We start from the raw sequence: 13455 nt of genomic DNA on the forward strand, positions 1-13455 counted from the left end.
CGGTATTTTGTTCGCCTGTCAGTGAAAATTTCGAAAGAAAACGATAAACACTTTTTAATAAGAGTTCTTTGAAATAATGAAATTTTATTCCGTACTCATATAGTAATCAAAGTTCTAAGTGTGCAACTTAATACTGAGATTAGAATGATTTAGTTATCTACGAAAATGTTTACACAAATATAATTCAAGAATAATATATTAATTCTTGTTTCTTAACATTTATTTATTTATACTCGTCATTTTTATCATGAACACGTTTTAATTACTTCGTACTTTCGTTATTTTTCGGTTACTCATTGTTGGTCTCATTATACAAAATGTAATCTTAAACCTTTACCACTTAGATACGTATTTTGACGCATTTGTTGTCCCATAGAAAGCTGAAGTATGTTAAAGACATTTCTTACTAGATTCAAGTTTTAAAGGCTTCATTTCTAACCCTTAGTTACTGATGGGCAGCAAACAGCATTAAACCAGAACAGACTGCGAGTTACTCGCAAGCTGTTCTGGTTTTATGCCGGTTGCAAAAGCCATTTTCACGTTGCTTCTTATGAGAGAAATTGTTAAAAATCATACATTACAACCTGAGTTGCATATTATTCACGATTTCGTTAAAGTTACTCATGTCTCAGCTGATCTTCTCACGAGTATTTATGACAATGAACTGATGAAGCCATCTGATTTTTTTAATTGCAAGATAAGCTTTATTACTGATCATCTTCATTAGTTTAAGAGAAACCGAAATAAGAGAGCGGTTAAAAACTCCTACTGACTGACTGGCCCCCTCATAACGTCCGACTTACACCATCACTGCTACCAACCGAGTTTCCTCACCTCAACCCACGTACCAAACTTACCGACTGACTTATCCCTCCTACCTATATATCCTACCAATCGACTTGCCCATCCCCTACCAAACACATTTTCTCAATAATTTCAGATTTGACCACCTTTTACCGACCGACTTGCTCCATCCTACCGACCCACTTTCCTCCCTCCTATCTACCTATTTTTCCCCTTCCCACCTTCCTACTTATGGAATTCGCCATTTTCCAACTGATCGAATTGGGCCTTCCCTTCTAACTGACCGACTTGCCACACCCTCCAAACCACCGACTTGCCCCCATTCCTATTTACTCTGGACCCAACCAGCTTTTTATTGCATAAACCAGCTCTTTATGGAGACTCCGGAGATGGACGAAGTGTAACGATTGATTCCTACTGACCGACTTGTCCCACCTTCCGACCAACCAATGTGCTTCCCCATGACCGACTTTCCTTCCATCCAATACAGTCGTATCGTCTTCTTCTTCTTAGTGATAACAGTTCTCCACCATACTAGGATAAATCTAACTGAGGATTATGTACTGGCGCTGGGTGAATTTGTGTGTATGATACAAGTTTGGATCAGAAGCCAAAATAGTGCCAGATAAAAGTTGTGTATATACAGGCTTGTGTTAGGAGCAGAATTGTGCCAAAGATAAAACTATGTACACTGGTTGCTGTTGAGGCTTACTGAGAAATTTCTTGCAACACAACAGGTAAAGTGACAACTGTTTTGAAGATGTCGACTGTGTTTGCTGTGTCCCACTGACGGATGGTTCTAGGGTAAAAGGAGAACTTGTATGGATCATATAATACACCTATATCCTTGTATCTGTGATTGTGTGAGTGCCTTGTACTCATATAAGAAGATTTGGGAATTAACAGTTTGCTAATTGTGACTGATGGAATTGCTACAAGGTTGTTCACAATTTTATAGAAAAGTATCAATCTCGCTCTTGCTCTTTTAACTTCAAGTGACGGCCAATTTAGTTTATTAATATTTTTGGGCTTATTTTGAGTTTGGTCCTGTACGGTAATACTTTGTTACGAAACGAGCTGCTCTTTTTTGCACCTTTTCAATTTGGTTAATTTGATTCCTATTATGGGGATCCCAAACTGTAGAAGAATATTCAAGTTTTGGTCTTACTATTACTTTATATGCATGTTCCTTAACTTTAGGGGCATTTATCTTGAGATTTCTGCGAATGAATCCTAGTGATTGGTTTGATTTACTGATGATAGAATTCATATGTTGATTCCTTTTCAAGTTGTCTTGGATAGTTACGCCTAAGTATTTTGACGATTTAACTCTTTCTAAGGTATGGTTATGCAGCTGATATTGAAAGGGAACAGGTCTAGCTTTACGGGTGATGCCAATGTTGCTTCCATCTACCCGCAGCCTCCAGCTCACTTTGCAGCTTCTGTGCATTCTGCTTGAACGTTATCTCTCTATAGGTCTGCAAACAGGCGGAGTGTGCTGTGCTGCAAGTAATCCGGTAAGTCGTTTATATAGATGAGGAACAGACTCGACCCATGGACAGTTCCCTGGGGAACACCAGTTGTGACCGGAACTTTTTGCTTTGATTGGCCCTCCAGGACGACCGTCTGAATACGGTCATGAAGAAAATCTGCAATCCAGTTTAGAGCATTACATTGTATACCATAATACTTAAGTTTGTAAATAAGATGTTTATGGGGCACAATATCGAACGCCTTTGCAAGGCCCATGATGATGACATCAGTTTGAGTTTTTTCATCATGGGATTTGTACAGATTTTGAAGGAAAGAGACTAGCTGAGTTTCACATGAACTTTCAGATCTAAAACCATATAGCAAGTCATAAAGAATGTCATTGTTTCCTAAGTGGGTCATCACATTACTGGCAATAATATGTTCCAGGATTTTACAACAAATACATGTTAAAGATATCGGCTTGTTGATGGCATTATATTTGTCGCCTTTTTTAATACAGGGCTTACATGTGCATGTTTCCAGTCATTATTGATTTTGCCGGATACTAGGGATTTATTATAATTCGTATCTTGAATCGGCAATTAAACTTGTCCATACCATTCATTCGATTTTTTTGGTGTTATAAAAGTAAAAACTAATAGTTTTAATGAAATTCATATTTAACAAAGACATACACTTTTTGACTTTACCAAAAGAATGAATATTTTCTTGTAACGTGTCAATTTGTGTTCAGTAATGCGGGTTGTAACCCGCAACAAATTATCAGTTACTTCCCTTGTTTGCGAAAACTCAATTCACTTACAATGAAGGAAAACGAAACTGCGCGTTTCTTCGTTAGAAAAAGACGCAAATGCAATCGTAGAACTTGAGGTATCTGTATAACAGAGACGTAATTATCTACGTCTCTGTTATAACTACGTCTCTGTTCATAATTAAAATTGGATTTTTGTTTTCGAGTAGTCGTTTTTAACACAAGATTTTGTTTAGTCCAAAAGAGTAGTTTTTGTTTAGTCAATATAAATTGCCGCCTTAAGAGTCTTTTGATGATTTTTTCTTTGGCAGACTCTTGGCGTCAATAGTTCACTCTATCTTTTTAATAGCGAGAGTTTTCCTTCTTTGTCTATATTGATGCGCAAGGAATTTGGTGCGCAACATTCAAGCCCCGATATCAGACAGTTAATATCAACGGATTGCAATAATATTTACATACCTGTGTAGATAATTCATTTCTCAATAATGTTCCGTAAGAATTATGTAATGACTCTTTCAATTTTGCACGCCTGACCAATTTAAATCAACACACTACTCACATTTTCAATTCCAATCGCTGTGCCCGCTGTATACGGCAGGTAGATTTTAATCGATAACGCAGCCTATTACACCGTATGCCTTCTTCTTATTGGTTGATATTTAAATATTTCATAACATGGCGAGAGGTCAGTGATTGTATTGCGATTTAAGCAGAAGTTTAACTGAAACAAATTATGCATTTTAACTTCAATTCGACGCTATTTGAGGTAAAAATGGACTAATTAACTAAAACTTTATGAGTTGGTTATGTTATTTTGCAATTTTAAGCATATTGATATAATAGTATTGTATTTAATTTTCGTTATGGTTTTTGCAGACCGGAGTTTCAGCGTTCAGATTTATCCTGAACGCGAATTATTTCAGCTAGTTTTTGTTAAGATTTATATTGACTTGACTTATTCATTTTTAACTCGGCTGTTTTCGGAGAAAACCCGAGATATTGTCATAGCCAGCTCGTCGTGTTGTGTCGTCCGCCTACAGCGTCAGTCTAAAACCTTAACAGAGCCCTGGTATACTGTAATAATGTGAAATTATATGATTCTAGTATTAAAACCGAGACGTTCTTCTTTAAAATACAAGTGTATTTACAAGATGTACAATTCGATATCAAGAGATGTTGTTCGCTTCGTCTCGGTCCTTCGAATGCCATAGTTGAACACGCCTCGTCTGTCGTCACTACCGGTACATGCTAAAACCCGCACTACTCGTCTGGTCTACGTCCCGTCTTCTCTCGGCTTGGTACGGATCGGGGGCAAAGTCACAACACTCCCCCCGACTTTATTGAAGAAGGCCGCTGGACAGGATAGATGACCAGTAACGAGATGATACCGGTATACTAAATCAGACAATTATCTTCAATCATTCAGGCATTCTATACGGAATCAATTCACTTTAGGACTGAAAAGCCCCAAGCACCACACTTTAAGTTAACCTTTGTAGGACAGACCAGCGTTATGATTTACAAATTTACAAGATTTTACAACTCAAAGAAACTTATTAGGTCTGAAAAGCCCCAGTATATAAGTTAAATTGAACCTATACATTCAAAGAAACTTATTGGGACTGAAAAGCCCCAGTATATAAGTTAAATTGAACCTTTATTGTTAGAGTCACTCGCTGGTGCCAATAAGCCCCAATGATTACCTTTTTCATTTTCACTGCTGGGCAGGCTTGGCGAAATTGCCGGTCCGCCGGTCCTGACCGGCAGATTTCAATTTGGTCCGGCAGGTTTAACAAGAATGTCGGTCCTGGTGACCGGCAAAATGTGAAATGATTGCAAACAAATCTTTTTTTTTTCAAGTTGAAAATTCGAAGAGCAAATCGCTTACTACATCGTGAAAATGAAATCGGTCGTTGTTTTGATGTTTGCTGTAGGTTTGTTACGTACAATTAGCAAATCCAACTTGTTACACAACACCTACTTTAAACTCGTTTGCAAAATCGCCAACTGCGTTCTAACAAAAAAGATCTTGATAGCTTTTACATATTTTTCGAGTAGGATAAGGACAATAAAATATGGTATCGTGATCAACACAACCATATGCATACGCCATTTTTCATAAGTGTAAAGAGTACAGTGCATTATGGGGCAGAGCTTTCATTGGACGAGCGAATTTAAATTTAGATTGAATGCAATACGATACATGTACAAAGAAATGTTTTTATTGCATCATATGCAGTGCCATGTAAAAAAACGTGCTTCCCGGGGACTTTCTGATACTGGTCAAAAATGAAAATGAATCTCTGTTAACAATTACACTGCGTTAGCATGTAAATAAATCGTCTTTTTTATTTAATTAATTACTAGTAAACGTTCTGAAAAATGAAATGCCTTAATCATTAAATGTCAGGTAACGTGTTTTGTACTGTGCGCAGTATATTTTAACAGCCGCTCCAAACTGCAATCATATTACAGTAAGAATGTTTAAATCGTTTCGAATAACTTTAATTTGATAATTATTCGGCTTGCACATACGTTATTGAAATTATCGCACCGAACCGTTCTAATAGGGAATACATGTAATAAAAACTGACACGCGAATTTTTCACAACATGATTGACATTACACAACCGATTAACACCAATTTGCTGCCAGTGTAACCTCTAAGCGAGGTTGTTAAACCCAAAAAACACGTTATGGGGAGTGTAAGTGAAAACACTTTAATAGAGTGGCGAAACAAACACCCGTGGCTGGTGATGGATATGGAAAGTGGAGTTATGAAATGTACATTATGCACAAACATGAAAAGTAAATTAAAACTAACTAATGTTGCTACAAATGTTGATTTATTTTTCACATGCACATAATAATATAGTAATCTTAGCAGATTTTTATTATATTATATATGTCATTCCCTGAATTACCCAATTGTGTTAAAAAAAACCGGGGGTGAAAAATCAAATTAAGCTCAAAAGTAGGGGTGAAAACATTTTGCAAAAACTCTATTGAATTTACAAAAACCCTATTGTTGTCACAACAGGGGGTGAAAAACCCAATTACCCAAAAAATTATCTATAGCCCTGCCTGAACCTGACATAGTTCATCTCCATCTGCTGCGTCTTCATTGTGCAAATGGTCAACTTCATCTTCTAGATTAGGGGCTAAACTTGCACTCCCCTCAACCGTTTTGTTTACAAGTATGTTTGTCCAACTACCTGTTGCAAGAGTAACTGCCTAGTCCACCTCTTCAATGAACTGACCCCACTGCTTTTCCGCCCTGGTGCAATAAAGACATCCTCCACAGGGTAAGTCACTTAGCTTTATCCCGGAAAGATACGAAGAACATGGCGATAACCCATCTGGAACCCGCGAAAGTGCATCCGCATTTCCATGTTTCGTCCCCGGTCTATGCTGAACCACCATATGGTACTGCGATAGTTCTTCTATCCACTTAGCTATCTGTCCATGAGGATCTTTAAACGCAGCAACCAGGTAAGGCTTGAGTGGTCTGTTCTCACCGTGAACACTCATCCAACTAGGTAGTATTTATACTGTCTTGTAAAACGGACTATTTCCATTAGTTCTTTACGAGTGGTGCAATATTTCCTCTGTTCTAGGAGTCAAAGTAAAGCTGCTGTAGGAAATTACTTTCTCTTTCCCTTCCTGCACTTGACTTAGCACTCCTCCTATTCCTGTATCAGACGCATCTGTATCAAGAATAAAGTGATCAATGCCATTGGGAACTGACAGTACCGGAGGTTGCGTCAGCACCTCTTTCAATGCGTAAAACGCCAACTGATGCTCTACATTCCATTTGAATGTATTCTTCCCAGTAAGGTTGTACAAAGGTTGAGCCATGTCTGCAAAACCCTTTACAAATGATCGATGGTAATTGGCAAATCCCAAAAAGCGCTCTACATCTTTTGAACATGTCGGTATCGCCCAATTTGCAAGAACTTCAGTGTCCTTCGACGCCATACAGAGTGTGTTACCAGTGACAATTCTGCCCAGGAACTCTACTTCTTCTTGAAAGAAGATACATTTCTTTGGTTTCAATTTCAAACCATGTTTTCTTAATAGGTCAAAAACTTCTCTTAGATGTGTTAGATGTTCAAGGAATGACTATCCCATCACAAGAATGTCGTCAAGGAACGCCAGTACAGTTTTCCAGGTCAACCCTCTCAATACTAAGTTTACAACTCTTGAAAATGTTGCGGAGACGTTCGTTAAGCCAAAACCCATCCTCACATGTTGAAATAGACCATACTTGGTAATGAAAGCGGTTTTCTTTTGATCTTCTGCTTTAACCTTTACTTGCCAGTATGCTGAATTTTCATCAAGCTTCGAAAACCAGATGTTTCCCGAGAGCGTGTCCAGACAATCTTCAACCAATGGCAACGGAAAGGTATCCTTGACTGTGACGTTGTTCAATTCCCTGTAATCAATACACCACCCTACAGTTCCATCATGCTTCCGTATTAAAACAGGTGCAAATGCCCACTCTGATGTAGACTCGTGTATCACGCCGGCGTCGAGCATCTTCTGAAGATGTGCCTCCTCCTCCCCTGCAAAACATGCTGGAGTCCTGCGTATTCTTTGCTTCACAGGCTTAGCATCACCAGTGTCAATAGTGTGCTCAATTTCTGTGAAATTTCCCAAGTCGAATTCATTTGTTGCAAAAACATCTTGGTACTCGATCAAAAGATCTGCAAGTTGTTTCTGTTCTTCAATGTTCAGCTTGGAAATGGACGCCTGATACACATCTTTCAAATGATCCGGAACTGTTGGTGTACTATCTGTTTTTTCATGTGACTGGCTTACCTTGGGATTATAAACCCCATTCTCTGGTAATCTGTACACGCTGGGATTGTAAACCCCATTCTTCTGTAATCTGTCAACGCTGGGATTGTAAACCCCATTCTTCTGTAATCTGTCAACGCTGGGATGGTAAACCCCATTCTTCTGTAATCTGTCAACGCTGGGATTGTAAACCCCATTCTTTTCTCCAAGGTCTTCTTCAACAACACAACACTCAAAAACATTGCCAATGATTTTGCCTTTCTTGAGTGTCTGATAATGTTCTGAAGGATTCAAAAGACAGATGACTGGTTCTTGTCCCTTTGATCGTACCACCCTAGGTGCTAAAAGTTCCAACTCCTCGTTCTTTTGAAAGTAAAAGTCTGCATTCATTTCTGATGACAAGGTGCATTTAACTCTCAGTACTGAATTAGGTGGTATTACAGTTCTTCGAGGAATGATTACCCTGGCAACCTTTGGTGTACTTTCCTTAAAAGAAGTAGTAACAGGTATACGTTCACCGTTGAGTAGTAGAGTATCAGAAGCCATGTCATGAAGAATTCCCAAATGATGTAAAATATCATGGCCTAGCAGCATATCATCATTAATTGGAGCTACATAGACACGTTCTTTAAAAGTCTGATTTCCTAATGTAAGTCCAATTGGTTTGATTATAAAACCCTTTAAGATTGAATCCTTATCCAGAGCTCCAGATAAGGTTTTGTGAAATTCTTAAAATACTACCAGATTTTCAAAAAGAATTCTTAACTCTGAAAATTTTATTCTTAACGTTACTACTAAGTTTTGGAAAATAATTCTTTTTTTTCTAAATGACCTAAAATAAATAGTAATGGTTATTTTCATGCAAAAAAAAATCAAAATAAACATACTAGCAACTTTATTTATACGAGTTCAACAGTGTCTTTTCAGTATTATACAATTTTATTTTTCCAATACCTTCATATGCCCAAACTGTGTTTATATTGCATGCCTTAGATGAATTTTTACATATTTCACATTTAAAACAAGTCTCCCCTTTAATCTTTTCAACGATTAGCCACGGGACTTGTCCCTTTCACTTGTTCAATGTTTTTTTGTTTGTTTAAGTTTGGACCCGTCGTGTCGCGTTTTTGTTTAGCTTTTCCGACTGTGTCGGCAACTGAACATACAACATCGTATAAGATCTTTTCTATAATGTCTTTCTAAACATTTAACTTCGGCTCACTTTGCGTACAATATGTTAAAAACGTGTTTTTGGACGCTTTGCAGTTTTTTAGGACGCTCTCATGGCGCCGCCATTTTTTTTGACAGATAGACTGTATACGCCGCTTTTATTGGAAAAAATGCGCTTTGTTAAACAAACCTGATAACCATTCTATATAAGCACCGCAAAGATCTTTAATACGCGAAAAGAACTCAATAAAAATCGATACGAACCGATGTAAAAATAATATTCGTAACTTGATTTTGTAATTCTTAATGGTACGACAAGATTTTAAAATAAATACGTAACGGACTTGAAAATAATTCGAAATTACGAAAATACGACCCTTATCTGGAGCTCTGCTTATCAGCCAATTGCATTTGAACATCTTTGACTTTGGATGGTTTTCTTTCCAATTTGTCATACACATTGGTTGATATAATAGTTATTTCAGCACCAGAGTCTATTTTCGCCAAAACCGGAATGTTACAAACTATGATTTTTACTGCAGATGACCCTCCTGTACTATTGGAATGGAACCTTCGCTTATTTCTGATGGTGTATCCTGTTGTAAAGGAGTGACACACGCAGCATCTGATGTTTGAGTAGTTTTTATGACTTCACTTTCATGCACATGTTCAATTTCATTCATTTGGATTGTACTTGATGGTGTTTCCATACTTTGGTTTGAACATTGTGAGCCTTGATCTATTTTTGGCAGGGTGGCTGGCTCGATACCTCTTGCCCCTTTAAGTTTAAAGTCTGTTGGCGGGTTGGCTGGTTCGCTGCCTCCTGCCTCTTCCAGTTAAAGGTCTGTGAGCCTCTTTCTTTAGGAACATTTAATTTTCCTTCTTTTCCGGCTCGTGCTTGTTCTTCTTTAAAGTGTATGCAATCGCGCTGCATGTGCCCTCGTTTGTTGCAGAAATAGCAAAAACCTCTGAATCCTTCTTTAGGTTTTGAGCTGTTAGATGGTTCTGCTTTAACCAACTTTTCCATCAAAAGGTCCAATTTCTTTTCCAATCTTGAAATCTTGTCTTCTGAACTGCTAACTGCATTCACGGAGTTATTTTTATGGCGCTACACTTTACCGTCAACTGCTGTACTGATGTACTGATGGTGGCGAACCAGGTCTATGGCCCCTTGCATCGATTTAGGTCGATTTAAGCACGCATGTTTCCCTGCTTCTTTATCCAGACATCCCTGGCAGAATCTTGAAATAACCTCTTCCGTACAATATTGTTCTGGAAGGTCACGAAAGGCTGGCATTGCCAAGGAGAGGTCTCTATCTGCCCTGAGTCTTCCAACGATTCGTTTTGATTCTGGGTTGCCTGTTGAAATTTGGCTTTGCTCGTTTCTGGTAACTCTTTAGCCCCAAAACGGCACTCAAGCTTGGCAATCATGTCAATGAAGGTAATGTTTGGTCCTTGCTGCCGATGAATGGAGAAGAAGTCCAATGCTTTTCCTTCTAAGCACCAGTTCAAGTAGTCCAAACTTTCACTGGCTGACCATTTGTTGACAGTGCGATAGCTCTCAAATTTCTGTCTGAAGGATAGCCATCTGATGGAACCATCGTACTTGAGGTTTTTGGGCAATTCTTTTGGATTACCTCTCCTCACTGCGCTTCTTTCATTTGATGGAGATCGATCCTTTCTTCTATGTCCCGCATCGACGACTTCTTGTTTGGGACAATACGCCCCAGTATAAAATTCTTGTTTGGGACGATACGCCCCAGTATTGAATTCTGGTTTAGAGCTATAAGCCCCAGTATAGAATTCTTGTTTAGGATGATACGCCCCAGTATAGAGTTCTTGTTTGGGACAATACGCCCCAGTATAGAATTCTTGTTTGGGACAATAGGCCCCAGAATAAACTGCTCGGTCATGATTCCCCTCAGCATAGACTTCTGGTTTGGGACAATACGCCCCAGCAAAGACTTCTTGTTTGGGACGATACGCCCCAGTATTGAATTCTGGTTTGGAGCTATAAGCCCCAGTATAGAATTCTTGTTTCGGACGATACGCCCCAGTATTGAATTCTGGTTTGGAGCTATAAGCCCCAGTGTAGAATTCTTGTTTGGAAACAGCAGCTACTGCTGGTTACGCCCCAGTATCTACTTCTTGAAAGGGACGTCTTTTTTATAGGTAATGAAGTCTATATCTTCATCTTCTGACTTCGGACTAGAGGTTCTAAACCTTGTAGGCCCTTCAAACTGCAACCTTACTGCAGGGTTTGAAACACTGATTGCTGTTTTGGATCCATCAAAATCTGGTCTACCCCTCTTGATTGACGGAGTGAGTGCTGGTCTTCTCAACCCACTTGATATAACATCAGTAAGGCGTGAAATCTCAAGGTCGAGTTCTTCCTGCTGGCGATCCAACTGCGTCCTCCAGGCACTCAAAGCAGCATCAGTGGGACTTCTCATGGTTGTTCTTGCATACAGTTCTGCCTGCTGACGATCCAATTGTCTCATCCAGGCGCTCAACTCAGCCCCAGTTGGACTTCTCATTGTTCTTTGTGAAGCTGTTGAGGATGCCCTTTTCCTACTGTCCGTTGGGTCAAGATGTGCCATTGTGTCAAACTTAAATGCTTAATTTAGTAAGAATTAGATTTAATTCAATCAATAAAAAACTTAAACAAATGAGTCAATTATATGTACAAAAATATTTACAAAAACCCTAAATGTTTTATAAATGAATGAATTAATTGTAAATTATGAAAGATTTTTACTAAAAAGATTTGTCAGCACACAAAAAATTATTCAAAATAATTCAAAACTAAAATTAAAGTTTGAATAATTCTAAATGCATCTACAAAAAAATGACAATAAATATATGACACAAATGCCCACCATAGATTTGTAAGCCTTAATATTACATCAACAGCCCACCATAGATTTGAAAAATCTTATGTTGACAACAATAACCCACCATAGATTTGTAAAGTCTCACTATGACTTTAATTGCCCACCATAGAGTTGTAAAGTCTTATGATGACATCAATAGCCCACCATAGATTTGTCAAGTCTTATATGGTATCAATGGCCCACCATAAAGATGCTAAGTATCAATATGGCATTAATTGCCCACCATAGGTTTGTAAAATCTTACTATGGTATCAATGGCCCACCATAGATTTGTTAAGTCTTATATGGTCTCGATGGCCCACCATAGAGATGTTAAGTATCAATATGGCATTAATTGCCCACCATAGGTTTACAAAGTCTTACTATGGTATCAATAGCCCACCATAGATTTGTAAAGTCCTATGATGACATCAATGGCCCACCATAGATTTGTAGACGCACAATGTAGGACAGACGACGTACGACGGACAAAATGCAATCACACAGGGATTTGGAAATGCACAAGGTACGACGGATGACGGACAAAATGCGATCACACAGAGATTTGGAAATGCACAAGGTACGACAGACGACGTATGACGGACAAAATGCAATCACACAAGGATTTGGAAATATGCAAGTGATGTCGGACGGCGTTCGACGGACAAAATGCAATCACACAAATATCAATAATTGCCTGTAATGGAATTGTGCCCATTTTATGTCAATAATGACTCTATTAAGATTCTTTCCTAATGCTTGCTCGTAAGAATATTTACTTTTAATAATCTAACCCAAAATTTGGCTTTAGTGTCCCTTATGATTCTACTATCATATTCCCTATCAGATTTCATATGTTCAATTATACATTCAAAAGGCCAACCCAATTGGACAGTTAAATAAAACTTCTTTTACCGGTACCAACTCTAATGTGTACGAAAAACTGCGAATGGCTACCAAATACAAAAAGTTACACCCTTTAAATAATTTTCATCCAGTAAATGATACCAAACCTTTTTTCGTCCTTTACACCATTGAATGGCTACCAGAAATTCTTTTACCGGTACCAACTCTAATGTGTACAAAAAAACGCGAATGGCTACCATGTACAAAAAATTACACCCTTTTAATAATTTTCATCCAGTAAATGATTCCAAACCTTTTTTCGTCCTTTACACCATTGAATGGGTACCAGAAATTACCTCCCTTATATAACTCCCAAATGACCTTAATGCACAATTAACATGCCCTTTCTTTCATCTGATAATCACAAAAGCCCAAATCTTGCTTAGCATTAACAACAATTTACTCTAAGTAAACAAAGATGTTACATAAAGCTGCACAATAATTTGCAAAATTACACATCTTTCCCCTCACCTTAAAAAATGAAGACTGTGTCTTGCCATGAACTGTCTAGTGCAGTAAAGCCCCAATCTTGACAGCCAACCGGTTGAAGAAAGGTACAGGAACGAAGAAGCCCCAAAGTATTCTTAAAAACGATGACCTCATGTGCCTCGTGGTTTTTCTTTTTGACTTTCACGTCCGAATAACGAGTGTCAAATT

The 13455-nt window shown here is 38.2% G+C and overlaps 1 protein-coding gene across 5 annotated transcripts in view; it reads left to right on the top strand.

The window, feature by feature from the left end:
• The first annotated feature begins 3085 nt into the window (after positions 1-3085).
• LOC127871618 (uncharacterized) overlaps positions 3086-13455 on the top strand; it is a 42826-nt gene continuing 32456 nt past the window's right edge. For 2 of the 5 annotated variants that reach the window (XM_052414720.1, XM_052414719.1), the window contains exons 1-2: positions 3095-3168; positions 4201-4439. The gene's annotated coding sequence lies outside the window, so the exon portion shown is untranslated. Of the gene's footprint in view, positions 3169-4200; positions 4440-13455 lie in introns of all 5 variants that reach the window. The other 3 variants (XM_052414718.1, XM_052414723.1, XM_052414722.1) reach the window with 2 other exon arrangements.

The sequence above is a fragment of the Dreissena polymorpha genome, chromosome 3 (assembly GCF_020536995.1).
Source record: "Dreissena polymorpha isolate Duluth1 chromosome 3, UMN_Dpol_1.0, whole genome shotgun sequence".
Lineage (NCBI taxonomy): Eukaryota > Metazoa > Mollusca > Bivalvia > Myida > Dreissenidae > Dreissena > Dreissena polymorpha.